Consider the following 18,918-nt stretch of genomic DNA (forward strand, 5'->3'; position numbering starts at 1 on the left):
CTGGTCTTTTTCCCTAAAATACTGTTCCTTGGAACTCACTTCGCCTGGGGTTTTCCAACTTCATTTCTAAAAGAACATTTTTGGAGCTACTCAAATGAAGACTTACACAAAATATGAGTATCTGTTTTCTGCTTCTTTTTCTCTGATCCAAGGAACTTGCTTCCTTTCACAGATTTAGCTCTTTATGTCATTAACTAAATTTAAATCATGCCTAAAGACTTACTTGTTTGGCAGCACAGTTTCATATCCTGTTTGGTTTAATTTTTAAAATTCTTTTGTAAAGCACTCCAAGATGTTTGCATGAAGATCACTCAACAAACGGAAGCTTCTCTTGAATACACACACAAGGACACACCCACATCAATGGGAAGAAACATAATACAGATTCTTAACATGGTAAAACAAGTCTACAGAAAACAGCTCCTAAAATTACATTTGCTTCCACACTGTATGGCTATTTCTTGACTGAGAGATCCTTAACCCCTCAAAACCAACTGGGAAGGCTGACATGATCTTCTAGAACCCAAGTCCACCAGTGCATGTAGACAGAAGATTTAAGTGTACAGGTCAACACAGACACGGCATTTTCCATGAAGTGGCCTCCTGGCAAGAGAACATTCCCTAGGGTTTCCCCATCTATCAAGAGACTGACCATCAGATCCTGAACTGTTTCACATAAGCACAATGCCCTTATTGTTAGCAGCTGTTCATCGGTCAGCATTGCACAACTGACCAGGTGCATTGCGGGATGGAGTTTTGTCTTTATCCAAAGATTCAGGGTGAATAGGCTCAGGACTTGTTCAACGATGGTAAAATATTGGTTCCAAGCCATCAGGACTATTATAGCCCATAAAGTACTTTGCCAATTTATGCATATGTGGTAGAAATTAAAGCATGCCACAGATATGAATAGAGCCATTGGTTTAATTTGGAACCTTTTTTTTTCTAATTGTGTATGTTTAAGAATTGATTTTAAGCTTAAATGTCTGGATGTGAAGACAAAAACATTGACCAATGTCACTAAAGATCATCAAAGAACTCCAGGGAAGATGTTTTTGGAAGATATACTTTGAATTATCATTGGCAAGGATATTTGATTTTTAATGATCACTTTAAGATAAATACATAATGCTAAAGTATGTTTATTAGAAGAACCAAAAAACAATCTTCCCATGTAGAATAGAGGAGTTCATAGAGTATAAAATAAAATCTATCTCCTATAGTCAAGAAAAAAATATTATGTCACTTTAAATTAACCATTAAGGTTCAGACTTACATATTGACTTACGACAGGAATTCAAAGGCTATCTTTTTTCAACTTTGCTCTTTACTTTGTTTTAAGCTTTTCAAAGTGCATCTTCTTCACTGATTCAATGGATTTGTTGCATTCAGAACTTCATAAAACCATTAATTGTTATTTAAGAATATTATGTTGTAAAGCAAGCTACTGAGCTGCCAGTTTTGTGTTCAACAAATTGTATTTTCTTAATGAGACAGTATTTTGTTACTGTGTTGGTTTAGTTTTTAAGGAAGGTATACCTATATATAAAATAGAGTTAATTTAAGCTTCTTTTTGAAAAGAATGACAATATCTAGGAAATGTTAATAATAGCATTATTATAGAAAGTATCATATATTGACATTATTAAACCATTGCTTTCCTAACCATTATGGATTGAAGTTAATACATACTGGGTACATGCTCTGTGACATGTATCAAGCCAAGGGTTCACACAATGCAAGAACTACTATTAGTTCTCCAATGTACAGATGGGAAAATAAAAGCAAAGAGGCTAAAGAAAGCTGGAGTCATCTCACTCCAGAGCTCTTGCTCTTTCCCAGCAACCTAATATTGTGTTTGCAACAGTAACTGACAGAGGAGGGGCAGGAATTCAATAAAAGTTATTTGTTGTAGCAATAAAAGTCCATTCTATCTCAAATTTTGGGCCAGAGTATATGTTCAGGACAGATAAAAAAACTAGTGCCCCCCCAAAAAAGGACAATCAAATGCCCATATTATGAATTATGGTTACAGCACTTTCATTAATGAAAAACATGAGACCCTTTGCTTTGATTCTAACTGTTTAGTGGCAAACAGTGACTAAACTTTAGTTCTGGTTGTGAAATGTAATAATAGAATTCAAATACATCATTTTTGAGAGACACTAAAACTGTTAAAATTTTTTTTCATATGTCCTCAATTAGGCAATAATATCTACATTCTATCAGTGAAGGGTACACCTCACAGTCCTGCCAGTGAGGCCACTCTGAAGGGGGAAGACCCCATTGTCAAACCTGGGTATAGGTGTAAGTTAGTAGTCCATGATGACCTGACTTTCCATGTGAATAAAATGAGGATGAATTCCTCTTTGCATATTTCTGGCAGCAATCTCTCCTAGTGACTTTCCCTCTTTGTCTGTATAAAGAGTGGTTTATGTTGGTCCAGACCAGAATGTACAATACGTTCTATGAGAGACTATGTGTGTCCATGTTCAATACTTCCAGCACCAAAGTGCAAAGAGGGAAGATTATGTTTCCTGAAATTTTGTTTCCCGATCATCATGAAGGAGGAGGGCATTTACTTCTGCAGCCAATGGTTTCCTGCTTTTAGTTTCATGGACTAGACTTTACAAACATGGAGGGTATTGGAGACTCTTCTAGATTCTTTCCACTTACTTTCCAGGAGGACTTTCCTTCCCCTGCTGCAAATGGCAGGCAACATCCCTAAATTGAGTCCTATTTGTACTACATCTTACAGACATTATTCAAGTATTCTAGCCTGTGGGTGTTCCCATTTCTTATTTCCTGTGCAAACACAGTCTTTTACCTGATATGTAGCAGGAGAAAGGTTATACACACACACATCATTTGGGAGGTAGGGTATTAAATGTGTAGGATAAAAAGCACAATTTTGAAAAACAATAAAGTAGTCCTTCTTAGGTTTCCTCCACAATCACTATATCTTAGAGGAGCTCCATCTTTCTCCAAGAACATAATGAAAACTAAAACAATTGCTGTCCTTCTGCCTTTGAAAGTAAGATGCTAAGTATGTCAACCTTGCAGAATTTCTGGAATCTGAAATGTGAAATACTCTTTGGCTGGCTAACTGTAGGCTTAAATGTCACCCAGCTACCCTCCCCCCATTTAAACTATATTCTCCCACACCAGTTTCTCATAGTGCCATTTTCATTCAAGTAAGACCACACATAGAGAGTTTTGAATGCCCTGTCTCCTCCACTTAATTGTAAACTTGTAAAAATTTTAATCATATATACCCAGTGCTGATCATAGCACCTGGCATGTAATAGGCACTCAAAAAATATGTATTGAATTAATGATTAAATAAACAGTAAAACAATTTTTTTTTTTAATGAAGCTGTTTAAGGGGATAAAGTACAGTGTTATAAAACAATCGCATGCCCCTTTGCTAGTGGAAGTACATTTTCACACAAACCCATAATTACAAATTAACTAAGAAATGGCATTGCGTTCCTCCCAAATCTTCACCTCTGCCTGTCCTTGCTTTGTCAAGTTATGGTGGGCTGACTTTTTCCTCTCTAAACCAGGTGCACGGCAGGGCTCGATACACCTCCTAGGATGTTCTGGGGTTACAGTTTGGTCTTTAACAGAGTGGCTTGGGTATATGGCCCACACAACAACTTAAAAGAAAATGTGACTAGGTATTATGCCTAGATGAGCTATAAGTCTACTAGCACTTTTGTTAAACACTCTTCACTAAACACATAAGTAATTCCAATGCTTATAGTACATATTTTGTAAGTAAGATTATCACTATCTTTTGGTAAACCAAGCGTTTATCTCATTTAGATAGACATATACTATATAATATATACATTATATATATTTACACACTATATAATATATACATTACATATACTATATAATATATACATAAAATATATTACATATACTATATAATATATACATTAAAAATTATATATACTATATATACTGTATATGGAAAAATATATCTTGTTCACACTCACATTTGGACCAACTAATGGATTTCTCTTCATAAATCTGCACTTCAAAAACAATGCTCTAGATTAAGCTCTTCTAATGGCTTAATAATTAAAGACATAATAATCCTGGGTAAGCTAGTCAAAGTTGAGGTCTTCTTCCTTACAGCATCTACACTGGGTTTGCAGATTGTTTCAAATGGCTGAATAAGTTGCTTCAAAATTACCCCTTTTATCCTGTAATAAAGCTGACCAGACAGGTGAATTATCTCAGAAGGAAAGAAAGCATGAAGAAACACTGATTCTACTAATCCCTAAACCATTCTGTTTCTGTCAGGACAGAATTCACTAAAATCAGCAGAGGCACCACTGCCTTGGCCTCCTGTGAGTCTCTTAGACTTCACACATGTATTCCCTCGGCCAGCAGTGCTCTAGTCCTGATCTCCACAACTGAGTTGCCTCTTCAATGAAATTTCTGCTGTTAAGATTTAGTCACTGTCTCCTGACTAAACCCTCCTGAATCTAGACACTCTATGTGCTATAGCACCCCCACACTGTTTATGTCTACTTCCATAAAAAAATGGATGACTGTACACTTGTTTATGTGTTTTCTCTGTGTAAGCTCTTGGGCCCTTTCACCTGTCTGTCCAGCTGAACTGAGGGGCTAGAGAGTCCTTTCTGCAGTCTCACCACAGCAGGGAGGCTTGACTTTGGTCTTGGACCACCAGGAGGAACCCACCAAGGACCTGCTGTGTGGAGGAGGAAGTTCCTTGATATCACTAAGCTGCAAGGGAAGACAGAAGAAATCCCGGAGCCCTGAAACCATGGCTTAGGTTGGTACAAGGAAGGATGGAAATGTCATTTCACTTTCTATACATCACTGCATCCATTTAACTGTGTAAATGTGTTGCTGATCACTGCAATGAAAAGCCAAGATGCCAATGGCAGCCTTGAAGTGGTAGATTGTTTCCCCTTTATTTGTTTAACCATGTACTTTTCTGAGGTCCTAATAGAATAACATGATTAAAAAAAAAAAGTAATCCACAAGATTGGGAGCTCTATGGAGGCAGAGAGCACTGCTTTCTTTCTTGTTTGTTTACTGTCCCTGGGGCCTGACACAGAGCTTAGCACATTATGGGCATAAATTAATAATTGTTGAGTGCTTACATATTCTAGATGCTATTCTGAGCTCTGGGAATACAGTGTTAGACAAGGTAAATCTCTTGATTTCATGGAGCTAACATTCCATTTGGGGGAGGAAACAGGAAATAAAGAATTAAATAAAGCAGAAAATATCAGAAAGTGATGAGTGCTTTAAGTAAGTGTCAGGGTGAGGGGCTGAGGAGCTTAGTTAAACTGGATGGATAGGATGGGCCTTTGTTGGTGAATGATGGGTACCAGCCGTGAGAAGGTCAAAGTCCTTCTCCATAGCAGCTCCCCATGAGAGTCACTCGGGTAGTTAAAGAATCAGAGACTGATTTCACTGGGCTTAGGTGGCAGGACCCCAGCGTTGGTGTTGTTTAAATGCTCCCAAGCCAATTCTAATAGATAGCCAGGAATGAACACCAACAAAGAGGAAGAACAGTCCAAGCAAAGAAATAGGGTGTAGAAGCCTGCCTATGAAAGTAAGGCTTACAATTAAAGCAATTTAAACCAGAGGTTTAGAGTCACGAGAGATTTTTAAAACCTCAGATGCCATTATCACAACATGAACCCATGAAATAAAGATTCTGAGGCAGGCAAGGCCGAGCAGCAGTATTTTGGAAAACATCTCAGGAGATTCCAATGTTCAGCTGTGTTTTAGACTTAGACTTAGGGGGAGCACTCATCCTGGCTTGCCTGGGATTGGATGGTTGATCACCCTAGTTAGACAAGTGGTTTTCAAAGAATGAATCAGAAATATGGTTGGGGGTTGGGGGGGGAAACAATTTGTCTTTTAAAGGATCCTCCAAATGGTTCTGTATAGGCTAAAGTTTCAGAACCACTATGTTAGAGCAAGAGAGAACTGTGTCTACAATATGGATAAAGTTAAAGAATGAATAAAGGAAGTGATGAATAAATGAACTTACCAGGATACTTCTAGTAATGCCTCTACCATGAGATGAATATTAAAGTCTCTTAGGATTTTATGAACATGTAAGCCACTGGCAAGACATATTGTGCTCAAGCAATAAAACCAATGTTTACAGTTTTAAAAAATTAGAAGGAAAAAAATCAGCATAAGACTCCCTCAAACTACTGTGAAACTCCTAAGAATAGAGTACCTTGTTAATGTAATGCCAAAAGAAAACTACTCACAGTCCAAAAATGTGTACTTGTTACATCCTCCCAGAAGAAAAACTGACAAATGCTCTGTCTTACCATCAAGGTTGCCTTAGTACTAGAAATGGGGTGGCTTAATCCATCGCTTTTCTCTTCCATTCCCAGCTCTACTCCAACCCAAGTATTTGTCTTGGGCCAAGCAGGTGGTGAGGAGCAGGCAGCCAAGCAGGACTTAGGGGATGTCACACAATCACCACATGAACGGTGACCAACCAGTGAGAGTCCCTCGACTTGGTTCTGAAAAGCTGGGCCTACTGGTATCCTTGGAGCCCAAGATGAGGGTCCTGAACAGGTAGCCTGAGTGGTTTCCCACTGAGGCTGGCAGGCAGTGTGGAAATAAGTGAACAGAGACCTTTCTGGTATATGGACATCAAACTCACCACCTGCTTTTGTTGCTGTATTGAGACCAGAGACAACCTGCCCTTTGTCATTCCTCAGGATCACAATCAGGGATAGTACCCTACCCAGGGGATTTAAAAACAAAAACACAAACACCATAACCTTTAAAATAAAAAAAATTGCAACATAAACCAAAGGAGAAGTTGGTCTCTGTTGAGAGTCAAATTAGTAGCCTAGAAAATCAAAGAAAACATGCAAAGAATGGAAATTATGAAAGAAATATAACTCAACTAAAGACAAATCCAGGGGTTCTTAACAGGGCAAGAATGGGAATCCTGATGAGTAAGGAGGAGGAACTAATAGAGGAAGAATAATTATTGAACAATTTTTCAAAATCCTCCAAGAGGAAGAAAGATTTCATAGAGTCCACTGAGTTTTAAATAAAATTGATGATAGCTCTTTTGTCTTCATGAGGTAACATGCTGTCCAGACTGAGGAAGACCCAGAACTTTGGGGCCATGTGAGCCAAAGCCATGGCCTCATTGGAAAGCACCAGAAGCGCCCAGGAGGCCAGGGTCATGCTAGGGGCATGCATCCACAGGACCAACTTTGACGGATGTCACCCAGGTTACTTTGGGAAAGTTGGTATGAGGCATTACCTCACTCCTTAGAAAGGAACCAGAGCTTCTGCCGAACTGCCAGCCTTGATAAACTGTGAAACATGGTCAGTGAGCAGACATGGGTAAATGCTGCCAAAAGCAAGACTGGAGCTGCTCTTATCATTGACACGGTGTGACCAGGTTACTACAAAGTTCCGGGGATGGGGAAGTTCCCAAAGCAGCCCATCATCGTGAAGGCCAAATTCTTCAGCAGCAGAGCTAAGAGGAAGATAGAAGCTGCCGGGGCACCTGTGTCCCGGCAGCTTGAAGTCACATGGAGGGAGGTTCATTAAATGATTAACAAATGCTTTTCAAAAAAAAAAAAAATTGATGATAAAGTACATTTAGACATACCTGATTTTAAATCCAAGGATTTAAAAACAAAATCTTCCAGGTTGAAAGAACAATTTCTTTACAAAAAGAAAAATCATTCATGGATTAGACTTCTCATCTGTGAGCTTGGAAGTTAGGAGACAGTAAAATCATATCTATATATTATCTAAAGTAAAGAATTGCAACCTAAAGAACTTCCACTCATTATTAGGCTTAAAAAACCCCATATCTTCCATATCTTTAAATATGAAAAGATTCATGTAATAAGTGACACATATATCCAACTAAAGAAAATACTCAAAAACAAGTCTATTGAAACAATATATATGAACAGAAGAAAAGGTTAAGAAACAAGGAAATGAGAAATAAATACATGTACATATGCATATATATTACACACATATAACTAAATATATGGATAATGATATACCACAGGCTGTCTAAAAATGTATAAAATACATGCTAAATAAGGACACCTGAGATAAAAGAGATAGATATGCCATAAGAGAAATTTTAATAAACCCCAGAACTTAAAATATTGCATTATCTCAGTACAACCTAGCAGTTGAGGATAAAGTTTTTGGAAGAGAGGAATAGATGGAGAAGGTTTTCTACAGGTTTCATTCATCTTCCTGGAAGAATAGAGTATGTTGGCAAACACTTTGGTATTTTGATTCCACATAATAGAAGAATATATATAAGATTTTGAGTACCAGAAAGTAAAGACAACCATTAATGAAATAGAAAACTAACTTAGGAAGGGAAATAAAGTAAATAAAAATTACAATACCAGAAAATTAGCATAAGTTTTTCAAAAAGGAAAAAGATGGAAATAAATATCAAATGTAAAGTAAGATGGGAAAAAAACTACTAAGTTTACAAGTGGGAAAATAAATGTGAATGGCCACAATTCTGTCATTAAAAAAGAGGTTGACAGCTTGACTTTTTTAAAACTAAAACAAAGTAATAAAGATTTAATATAAATAAATGAATAAAAAGACAGGAAAATACAGATAAAGAGAAGGTAAAAGTACCAATATTAATATAAAAAATAAGGTGAAATTTGAGCACCAAACACAAAAAGGTTAAAGTAATATATAAAGGCATAACTTATTTTTGAAAATATATTACTATTAATCATGAATGTGGACATATGAAATCATGGTAGAACTAAATATTTAAAACAAAAAACAGAAACAAGTAAATAAAAAATGGTCAGATCCACGAAAGGAAAATAAAAGTTCCATAGAAAACAAACAGCCTTACTGGCCTGGAGAACCAGAGACAGAACTCAAGGAAACTACAGCTACTGGAAAGGGAAAGGAGAATCCTAGGAAGGAGAGAGCCACAAAGGGCATGTCTATAAACTGCGCCAAACTGTGATGACCCCTGAACTGGGCATGTAGCCCTGACAGCTAAGGCTAAGAAGAAATGAACCAAGATTTGAGGTGCAAAGAAGAGAGAGTTTGCAGTTTGAGCCCAGCAAAATTCAGTGCCTAATTTTAAAATCACTCTTCATAGGACTATACCCTACAACAGATCCTTTGAAATGGCCAGAAAACAATCCAAATTTGCTCAACATACTCCTCCTTCCCCTAAAAAACACACTCAGGAAAATATAACATTTTCAAGAGAAAAAAAATACACAATGGAAATGACCTACATATTAGAATTAACATTCTGAAGTGTTTCCACCTTCTTTCCTTCACTGAAGATAGGCTTGCATTGAGTTGCACAGCGTTTCCCAGCTCCCTTTCCATTTCCTCTTTCAGGTGTTTCCTCTATGAGAATCATCACAAGTTCAATCTCATCTTTGTGTCTGATGTCTTGAGGACCCAGTTACAGAACTGGTCTGAGAAATGTAGATGTCCAAACCAATGCTCTGGTAATGATTCCCAAATTTTGGTGGTCTTGACGCTTGCAGATCTTGTTAGAACACAGACTGCTGCCTTCGCACCCTCCACCAAGAGATACTGACACTGAATTTGTATGTATAACAAGTTCCCAGGTGACGTTGATGTTGCTGGTCTAGGGCCACATTTTGAGAACCACTAGTCTCAGTTTCTTTCTCCTTGGCCCCAGGACAATAGGATGATTAAGGTATCTAATTGTCTGTGGATAAAATGACAGTTCCTGTGGCCAAAATTCTCACCTGGCCCTGGTTGGCTAGCTCACTACAGATGTGTGGGCAATACATTGCTATTGACTCTATATAAGGAGCTCCACCCAGTAGTCTACGAGACATGGTGGTACAGCTGTAAGGGTGCAGGAAAGCAGAGCAGAGGCTGGAGTGGTGGCAGCCCCGAGGACAGAGGCCCAGAGGGCGGCTGTGTGGGCAGAGAGGCCCAGAGGCAGAGACAGGCTTGCTGCAGGCAGACTCGCTCTGAATGGATGGGATTTTAGTGATTGACCTGCCACCATGGAAATAAAGTTGGGTATAACCCTTTCACCCCAAGAACGTTCCACTGTCACTTCTTTGGTCTCATTGAATCCATAGCAAACTTGCCCGGGGCAGAAACCCATTGGCAAGACAGTGTCACATTTCCAAATGTATTTGTATGTTTCTAAACTGTGTCATGAGGAAATCTGATGCTTGAAGTTCTGCTATATGAGGAAAGGTGAAGCTTAGGAGGCAGCGGTCCAGGCCCTCTCTCCCACTTCATCCAAGGTAACTCTGCTATCGTCAGTTTTACATATTGATATTTCATTTGAAAAGAGTTCAAATGATGAGAAATGTATTTGAAAAAAATACACTTGGCTCTAATAAAACTCAGCCAAGCCTTTGCCTATAAAATAAGATACTGGGAACTCCTTCCTTCTGGTCTGGTAGACCGTCTGGACTAGCCTCGTCAGCCTTTTGAACAGCCTTCCCCTAAGAGTTCATTCTAACTTTCAGATACTAGGTCTACAGTAACACGCACATTTCCAAGAGCCTCTGACCTCCCTGGTTTCACATATTCTCAACTTTCAACAGACTGCAGAAATATTTTTATACTTTTGGTAGGCTAAAATAGCTTTCTCAGAAGCTTATAAAGCATATCTGAGAAGCATTTTCCTCTGATGAGGACAGACCCACCCCTTTATCGTCTTTCTCTCTTACTATTTCAAAACCTGCCACCCTTATTTGACAGCAGCAAGGCAGAAGACAAAGCACAGCTAATAACCAAAAGCTGCAGAGCTACAGCTCAGATTAAACCTTCAAGCTGCAACTCTACCAAGAGATAAACTTTTCATTACTTTTAATTCTTATAAACACATACCTGCTCTGCTCAAAAAGCTAAGTAAGATTTATGAGCCTTATTGTTTATCTTTACAGAAATAAAAGGGGCCATATTTTACTCTTCAGTACTAATTGAGAAATGCCAAAAACGAGCAACAGTGAATTATAAAAGACTGTCTTGTCACAGCCCAGCAATACTGCCCAGTTTTCACAAGGCAGGACAATCATTATGCATCACACAAGTATTCAGGTATAGATGATTCAGTTTGAGAAAATATAAGAGGTTTTTACCTTCTTTTCCTCTTTATCATTCTTTATATGGCCAATTAAAGAACCAGGACTTCTGAAATTACGGGAAAAAAAGTAGTTGAAGTTTATGTGTGATATTCATTAGAAGTTCTGACAAAACCCTAAGTGGGAGGACACAATTAGACAATTTCTACATTTTGAACCAACTAGTCATCTAAATGTCATCCCCTTTCCTCAACGACCCTTAGATAAGAGCTTAGAATATGGACCTCATTCCTAGTAAAAAAAAGTATTGGTGATGAGAAATCATATCAGACAAGTTATAAGCACAAATATAGGCAACAAAAACAAAAACAAATAAAAAAGATTGAGGGAGACGTAGACCACTTATTTCAAAATTATGATAGTTTAAATGGCTTTCATATTGGTGACTTTTGAATGGACATGTATGAAGCAGACTATCCAAAGAATTTACTTCCGAACTTCCAAACTTCTCCCAGCTCCCCACAACCACTCTTCTATCTTGCTAGAGTACAGGTATACTGAAGAAAGTACTTAATGAGTTAACAATAGATGCAATGGAGGGGAAAAATCTTGAAATTGATTCCAATGGTGGAGCTGAATTTCAGATTCCACTACTGAGCAGACCTTGGGCAAGATGTATACCCTCTGCAGTTCAGTTTCTATATCTACACATTGAGTATGAAAGCTTAACTCCCCATGATTATTGTGAGGACTTAATGGGATGATGTCGGTAGGAGCAACTTCTGTGGTTATTTGTAATACCAGTTGCTTAGTAAATGTCAGTTAATTGAAAGTAAAAGCTGATTCATGAACAATCTGTTGGGAGACCAAACTAGTAGGACACCCTTCAAGATAATATACATGTTCAGAAACTAAATTAGAAATAAAGGCTGAAGGGTTTTTTAAATACCTAGAGATTTGGTCTATAATGAATTCTATTATCCATATTATGGAATAGGGGATACAAAGAGATAACAGAATGAAAAAATAAATAAATGTAACACAATGTTATAAATGCTCATAGTCACTTACACTAAGGGTTGCCAGAGTACAAAAGAATAAGCTGCCAGGGGTGAGGGCAGGCGATCGTCCAGGGAAGGTTTTGTTTTTCACAGAGACTCACAGAGGACTTGAACCTTGGTTATAAGTGGGAGTTCATTAGACAGATGCTGTGAGAGGACGGGGAGAGAACAGAGAGCATACCAGACAAACAGAAATTATACGGGTTCACGGAACATAGCATTTCAGAACAATATCATTTCATAAATTCACCATGAAAAAGTAGGAAAAGGAAATATGGGTGCATAAAACTAGCCCATTTTTTAATAATTTTAAGTGGAGAAAAATGGAGAAGTAAGAAATATGAATAAAGCTCTCAAATCATGTGCTCAAGAGGAAAGAATTCAGTGGCCTGGTTCAAGACTAGCTCTATCAGCTACCATCTGTGTTATCTTGGGTAAATCTACTCAAACTCTGAGCCTCAGTTTTCTCATCTCTAACAACTGAGAGTTGGCTTAGTAGATTATTAAGGATTCTGTCATCTCTAAAAACCCTAAGATACAATGAAAATTGAAGCTCCCCTTTTAAATACCTACCAATAAAACAGATCCATAAAGTAGCTTTTATTTTTTAAAAAACTGTTTTGAAAGTGAACTTCACAATACAAAAGATTACACACACATGAATTTTATGGATATGTGTACACATGTATGTAAGTGTGTGTGTGTGTGCGTGTGTGTGTCGCAGCTTATTACTTAGAGGGAAAATAGACTGGATTAAATCACACCTGGCTGAGGTGGAAGGGGCTGGAGAGAAGGGAAGGAAAAGGAACTTGAAATGTCTGCAGAGCTCATTAGTGCCCTGATACCAAATGATTCAAGGACATCTTTGGCTTTGATTCAAACAGTTTTCTGTACTGAGTAACATGACGACAATCAAAAGATCCACAGCTGGACTCTGGAAAGTCTTGTCTTGAGTCTTCTGTTGTAAAAGTAACAAATTTGCTGTATAGGTTGTATGACACAAGACCATTTCAGAATGAATCCTGTCAAAGCTGGGGACCCAGAGGAACTGCTTTATGCAGTTTTGGTAAAAGATGTAATTTGTTTTTAAGTTGCTCTGGTATTAAGAGAGGCTGAGCAAGCAGTTCTGAGGGGGTCGCAGCTCACGTTAAAACGATAAGTGAACGTCTGTGCTCCCCCATTGTGAAGAGCCGCGTTTTTCTTACTGTTGTTCTCCTCCACCAGTCCTAGGGTTTCTCAGCCCACTCTCCAAACACAGAGGACTGACCTCTTCATCAAGATGAATCACTTCCCTGCCTGGCTTATATCCTGCCTCCTCTTGATCCACAGAAGTTTGATGCCACAATGACACTAATGACACCATTTGATTTAGAAATAAGGAGACATGCCAGGTCTGTCTCAGACACACCCTTCATTCTTCATTAATCATAGCATCACCAAAATCTAAAGCCACCAGGGACCTCACACATCATAAATTTAGCTGTTTATCCTTAAAGGAAGAGTTAACATTTTAAACACAATAGTAATATGATGATATTAAAATCGTAAATTTTTTCCAGAAGTGTTAAGATTTTTTCCCCAGATGCCTTTTTCCACCACTGATTTTTTAAACTTGAGATAATACCCATTCAGTTTAGGCACAGATTAACTCAATAAATAAGTTCTACTACTTCCACATGATCTTCAAGGATTGTTGTAACACAAATGTACCTGCCACCCTTAAAAGGCCCTCCACCTCAGCTCTTCACTTTTCCTTCCTTCACCGCACAATGCTTTCCAGAACCATCCGACCCCTGGTGAATGGACTCCAAGGCCATCTGAGAGCCAGGGACTCCAAAATATTTCTAGGAATGAATTTATCTCTTTCCAAATAAAGGCAATAAATCCTATGGAATCTTTTCTTTGGGGAGGCAAAAGAAATATTTTCCCTGCTGCCAAACCAATAAATTTCCCACCCCTCTCCTAAATTTTTATAGGCAATTTTCTACACTAAAATTTGCATGCACTGTGTAAATTTTCGGGAGCTTTCCTCCTGGAAAGCCAACTTCTTATACACCTCCCAAAAAATACTGACCACATCCTGACCAATGCTAAGCGCTGTGTAATGCTAAGCAGACCTGGGCCTGCAGGAAATAAGATGCCACATTTGGGACAGCTGTCAGCACATGTTCAGCACCCTGCCTTCCACTCATCCCTCCCATGCAATTAACCAGGAGTGAGATTTGGAGGTAAGAGGACAGCTTCTGAGCCCAAAAGCAAAAAAGAAAAGTCACTTGATTGTTGAATACTTTGCTGAGGTTGACCACTGTCTGAAACTATTTATTTTATGTAAGTGTTGCTTACTAACACTTTTCTCTGAGGCAGTTGAAGACCATTTTACGCATTCCTACATAATCCCAGAGAATTCTAGAATACCACATATCCACATTTTATTTTTAAGAAACTGGTGCCTGACAAAAGCTTTTCTAAAGACAGAAAAGCAGCTAAGTGACGACTGCTGATGGATTTAGCAAAGGTTTAACAGATTCAAGCCAATGGATTTTTTCATTTATGAATTCAATAAGCATTTGGAGCATCTAATTTGTTCAAAATACTGTGGCGAATGCTGCAGTTGATATGAAAATAGAAGAGACAGCTTCTTTCCTCAGAGAATTAATAGTTGTGTGACTATGCACAACTGTCTACTCCTGTGTACAAAAGAGTCTAGAATTTTGGAATAGGAAAATAATTAAATGCATTTCAAAAATGCGGAAATCACTAGACATGGAACCCAAATCTAATTTCACTTGAGTTCAGATTTTCTCATAATGCATGTTGTAGTCAGATGAAGAAAAATGCAATAGAATCAATGATTTATAATTAAACATTGATCCTCATCTAAGACAATGATTCACAACACTTTAATTTTTAGTTTCTCTCAGTGTTAATGTATCGGGGGTACTGTTACTTAAAGAAGTAGTTAACACTTCTAGATAGTTAAAACATGGCAAGATTAACTGTGAGAATCACAACAAATGCAATTAATTTTTTAAAATATTTTACAAAATGGTTGTAGGTTGAATTACAGATCAAAAGGGCACTTACGTGATATTTTCTGATCATTAGACAGTTTTTATAAACAAGGACCCTGAGGTCTAGAAGGAATGTGGTCCATTTATAAAAGCTCACAGGTTTTGCCCAGAGGAGATAGTCTCTACCCCAAATTCATGGCTTCTTTACTCTCATTTTAGACATAATTCTAATTAGCTTGGTTGTCTGATTTTTCAACCCAACAGAAAGCAAATTAGAATGAAAAGAAGATAAAGTTACTAGAATCAGATGCAATGACTACTGCAAAGTCAAAGCCTTAACAGGAATAAGGGAAGAAACCAGAAGAAGCGACATCAGAAACATCACAAAATAAAGACACCGCACACATCAGAAAATGTGCAGCAGTCTGGTGGCATTTTAGTTAGGGGCAATAGCTCTGTGTTCATTAAGAGCCCCTCAAGGTTTAACTACATTCCAGTCTAACTTTCTCAGGCTTCTGTTCCATTCCGCTCCTCACTCACGAAGCTCTAGCCACACTATTCTTCAGTTCTGCAAACCAGTCAAGTTCTTTTCCATCTCAGGGCTTTGCTGGTGCTCTTCCCTCTGCTTGGAACTCTTTTCTCCCCATTCTTCACACAGCTCTGTCCTCTTTCTTTCAGACTCAGTTTATACAGTAACTGTCAGTAGGTGGGCACTCAGCAAATACTTGTTGAATAAATGAGTTAAAGAATAAATATCTATAATGTTAACCCTGTGTCTTTCAGAAAAAGCTACCTTTAATATATTCTAGTTAAAATGCAAAGAGTGAAATATGAACATGTCTACCAAAAGCCGTTTATAATGAGCATAAAAGATAAAAACAGTAGCAACTTCAGGTAACTAGAAAAGTTCCTATTTTCTGAAATATAGTACAATTACTATGAGCTACTACCCCAAAGCACTAATCTCTCTTGAAACCCACATTTTCCTTACACGCAACAGATTTGATAACAACGTGGCTATATACCATTCAGTGTGATGGAAGCAAGCTACACGTCATCAACTCTAGATACCAGACTTCATGTTTTGGTGGGAGAACAACTGTACAAATTTCTGCCTGTTAATTTTTCCAGTTAACTAGGTAAAAAATTATCAACTTTATCACCTAGGTTAGGATTGGAGATTTAATAAGATTAAAAGATTTTTAATACAATTGTATGTTCAAAATAGATCAAAGGTATCAGATGGTCTGTTTTTTATCATGTAACTCAACTACCAATAAATTAATTCAAAGTTTATTTCTTACGGTCTTATGACATTCAGATCAAGATTTTTACAGTAGAAATCCAAACCCACATTTTAATCTTCCCAGTGATTTGTCAATCCATGTTGCTCAGTTCACAAGTCTAAAGAAGATTCCTCTGTGCCCCAGCTGTGCCAGTTCAACCTGGAATGGGAAACATTGAGTTCTGACACTCTTAAGAGCTACCAAGATTTTGTGATGGAAATGAAGTTGACAGTTCTGTCAGGGATGTGAGAAGCAAAATCAGATCCGGCTCATTTCTGCAGAGATGAGCTGGCTCTATGGAGCTGAAGATAGTAAAAGCAAATTTGGTGGATAAAATGAGCAGACGTAAGTCAAAGATACATGGAAGAGACATTGAGCAAAAGGATGACACTTCACACTTTACTGATCCAGCGAATGGTGCGTTTGCCAAAGGTTCAGCAACCACTGGAGGACAGGAGGGGCTTAAAGGTCCCCTTAGGATCCCACTGCTCCTTACAATCTAAGCTTTCCGGCCCCCTAAATCCCATCTCCCTTTTCTGGCATCTCAGGTGATGGGACTCGGTATAGTCAGTCCTTAGCAGTAGACGTGTCCTCCCATAGGGTTTCTCAAGATCCAAAGTTCCATTCCTCACATAAATTAAATACCTCACTTTATAAAAGCCATCTTGGGCCAACAAAGATTATTCTTCATAATCTTTTAAAGAACCCTTCAAGGTAGAGATAATTATTTATGTTTTGCATGTGAGAAAACCCAAGGCTCAAGGAGAAAATTAACTTAGAGCACAGACCTAGTAAGTCCTAGAGCCAGCATTTAAATCCACATTCTTCACACTTGACACTAGTCTCCTGCCTTCTACTGCAGCTAACAAAACCCCCATTCTCACTAAAGTTTTCTGCTAAAAGAAGGTATTTTCCTTTTATCAAATGCAGTCTAAAGAAAATCTCCACAAGCATATGTAAAACATTTCTATACTCTTGACACACATAAATGTTAATTTTACATGAGATTGTGTCCTGGGTTTACATGTCTATAGCGCCATTTTCCAGCCAAGTGTCCGGACAAGCCATGCCGCATGTTCACACCCTACAAAGGCTGTGTGGCCATCAGTGGCTGCTTTCTGGAATAAGTGGATTTGGAAGCTCTCTCCAGTGAAGCAGCCAACCTCTGGGAACTGAGAAGCAAATTTAAAGCAGTTTTTACGGCAATCACAGAAATCGATTTTTATCTTCTATTAAGTTTTGTTCAAGAAAGTTCTTTAAAGTAAGGAGAAAATGCTTTACAAAAACTTCATAGGTTTCTACTTTTTGTTTTTGCATTTGCTTTCATCACCTGCCCTTGAGGTGGGTGTGACATTCCTTTTGATATGTTAAATACGGAGATATCTTTTTCCCCAGGAGTTCCTGAGGTCGTGATTCTGGTCTGAAGACACAATCATCTGGAGAAGCCTCCTGGCAGTTGTGTTGGCTGCCGCACACCTGCACAAAGCAAGAAGCTGAACTTGGGGGGTGTCAGGATGTTGGCCAAGAAAGAAGAGGGTATGAGGATGACTTTGAAAGCAAGACGGACTTATAGTGGATCGACATTCCCTGGATCACTTGCTCAAGGGCCCTCACAGTTTGGTCCAGTTGGACTAAAGACCTGAGGACCAGGAGGAGGACGTATGGTCCATATCAAAATGCCCAGAATGAGGGAAGAAAACCCCACTCAGGACGCATTAATATTTTCACTGACTTTTCAGATAATATCCAGGCGTATGATTACAGCATGGTTAGGAAATGAACAGTAATGAACAGTGTTGAATCATTTCATCTTCTAAGAAAAAAATCAAGAACAAAGTCCTAATGATTGTCCCTACCAAGTAAATACTGCAGACCACAAAATGGTTTGCCATTCTAATCCATTTCAAGCATAAACAAACACATACTTGCAGGCAGGCAGACACACACACACACACACACACACACACACACAAATACCCCTACACAGAAACACAGTCAAAAGCTGAAAGAGTTAATTTAGGCCTTGGAGAAAACCCACTTTAAGCACTGGTTCAAAAGCTCTTAAATAGCAGAAAAATCAATATACTTTTATCAGACCTCAGTGTTTATAGAAGCAATACAAAACAGGATTTTGTTAAATGTATATATTACGCCAGATCAAACTGTAAGTTAAAACATCTGTGTCCAAGTTAATCTCAGATACAGCATGGAGATTATTTGAATTGTGTGTTTCCTTTTGTGACCTTTTCAGATGTGGGTTTGGGGGGACAAGGGGAGGAACCATTTTCTTAAGCTTTTAGTTGCCTGCAACAGTGCCAACAGTCGAACATAACTGCAATAATTTTTTTTCAAGTTACCCATGTGAATAACAGAAAAAGAAAGAAAACCCCTTTAGTAATTGCAAAATAGTGTTGCATAGAGAATCTTAAAAAATAAATTATAGACACATAAATATAGGTACGTAGATCTAAGA

General features: G+C 38.2%; 1 protein-coding gene and 1 pseudogene across 5 annotated transcripts in view; one reads left to right on the plus strand and one right to left on the minus strand.

Annotated features, from left to right (window-relative positions):
• Window positions 1-18,918, minus strand: part of SUGCT (succinyl-CoA:glutarate-CoA transferase) — a 698,665-nt gene that overhangs the window by 264,013 nt on the left and 415,734 nt on the right. The gene's annotated exons all lie outside the window — the stretch shown is intronic.
• LOC118929040 (60S ribosomal protein L27a-like) lies at window positions 7,121-7,654 on the plus strand (annotated as a pseudogene).

The sequence above is a fragment of the Manis pentadactyla genome, chromosome 7, assembly GCF_030020395.1.
Source record: "Manis pentadactyla isolate mManPen7 chromosome 7, mManPen7.hap1, whole genome shotgun sequence".
Classification (NCBI taxonomy): domain Eukaryota; kingdom Metazoa; phylum Chordata; class Mammalia; order Pholidota; family Manidae; genus Manis; species Manis pentadactyla.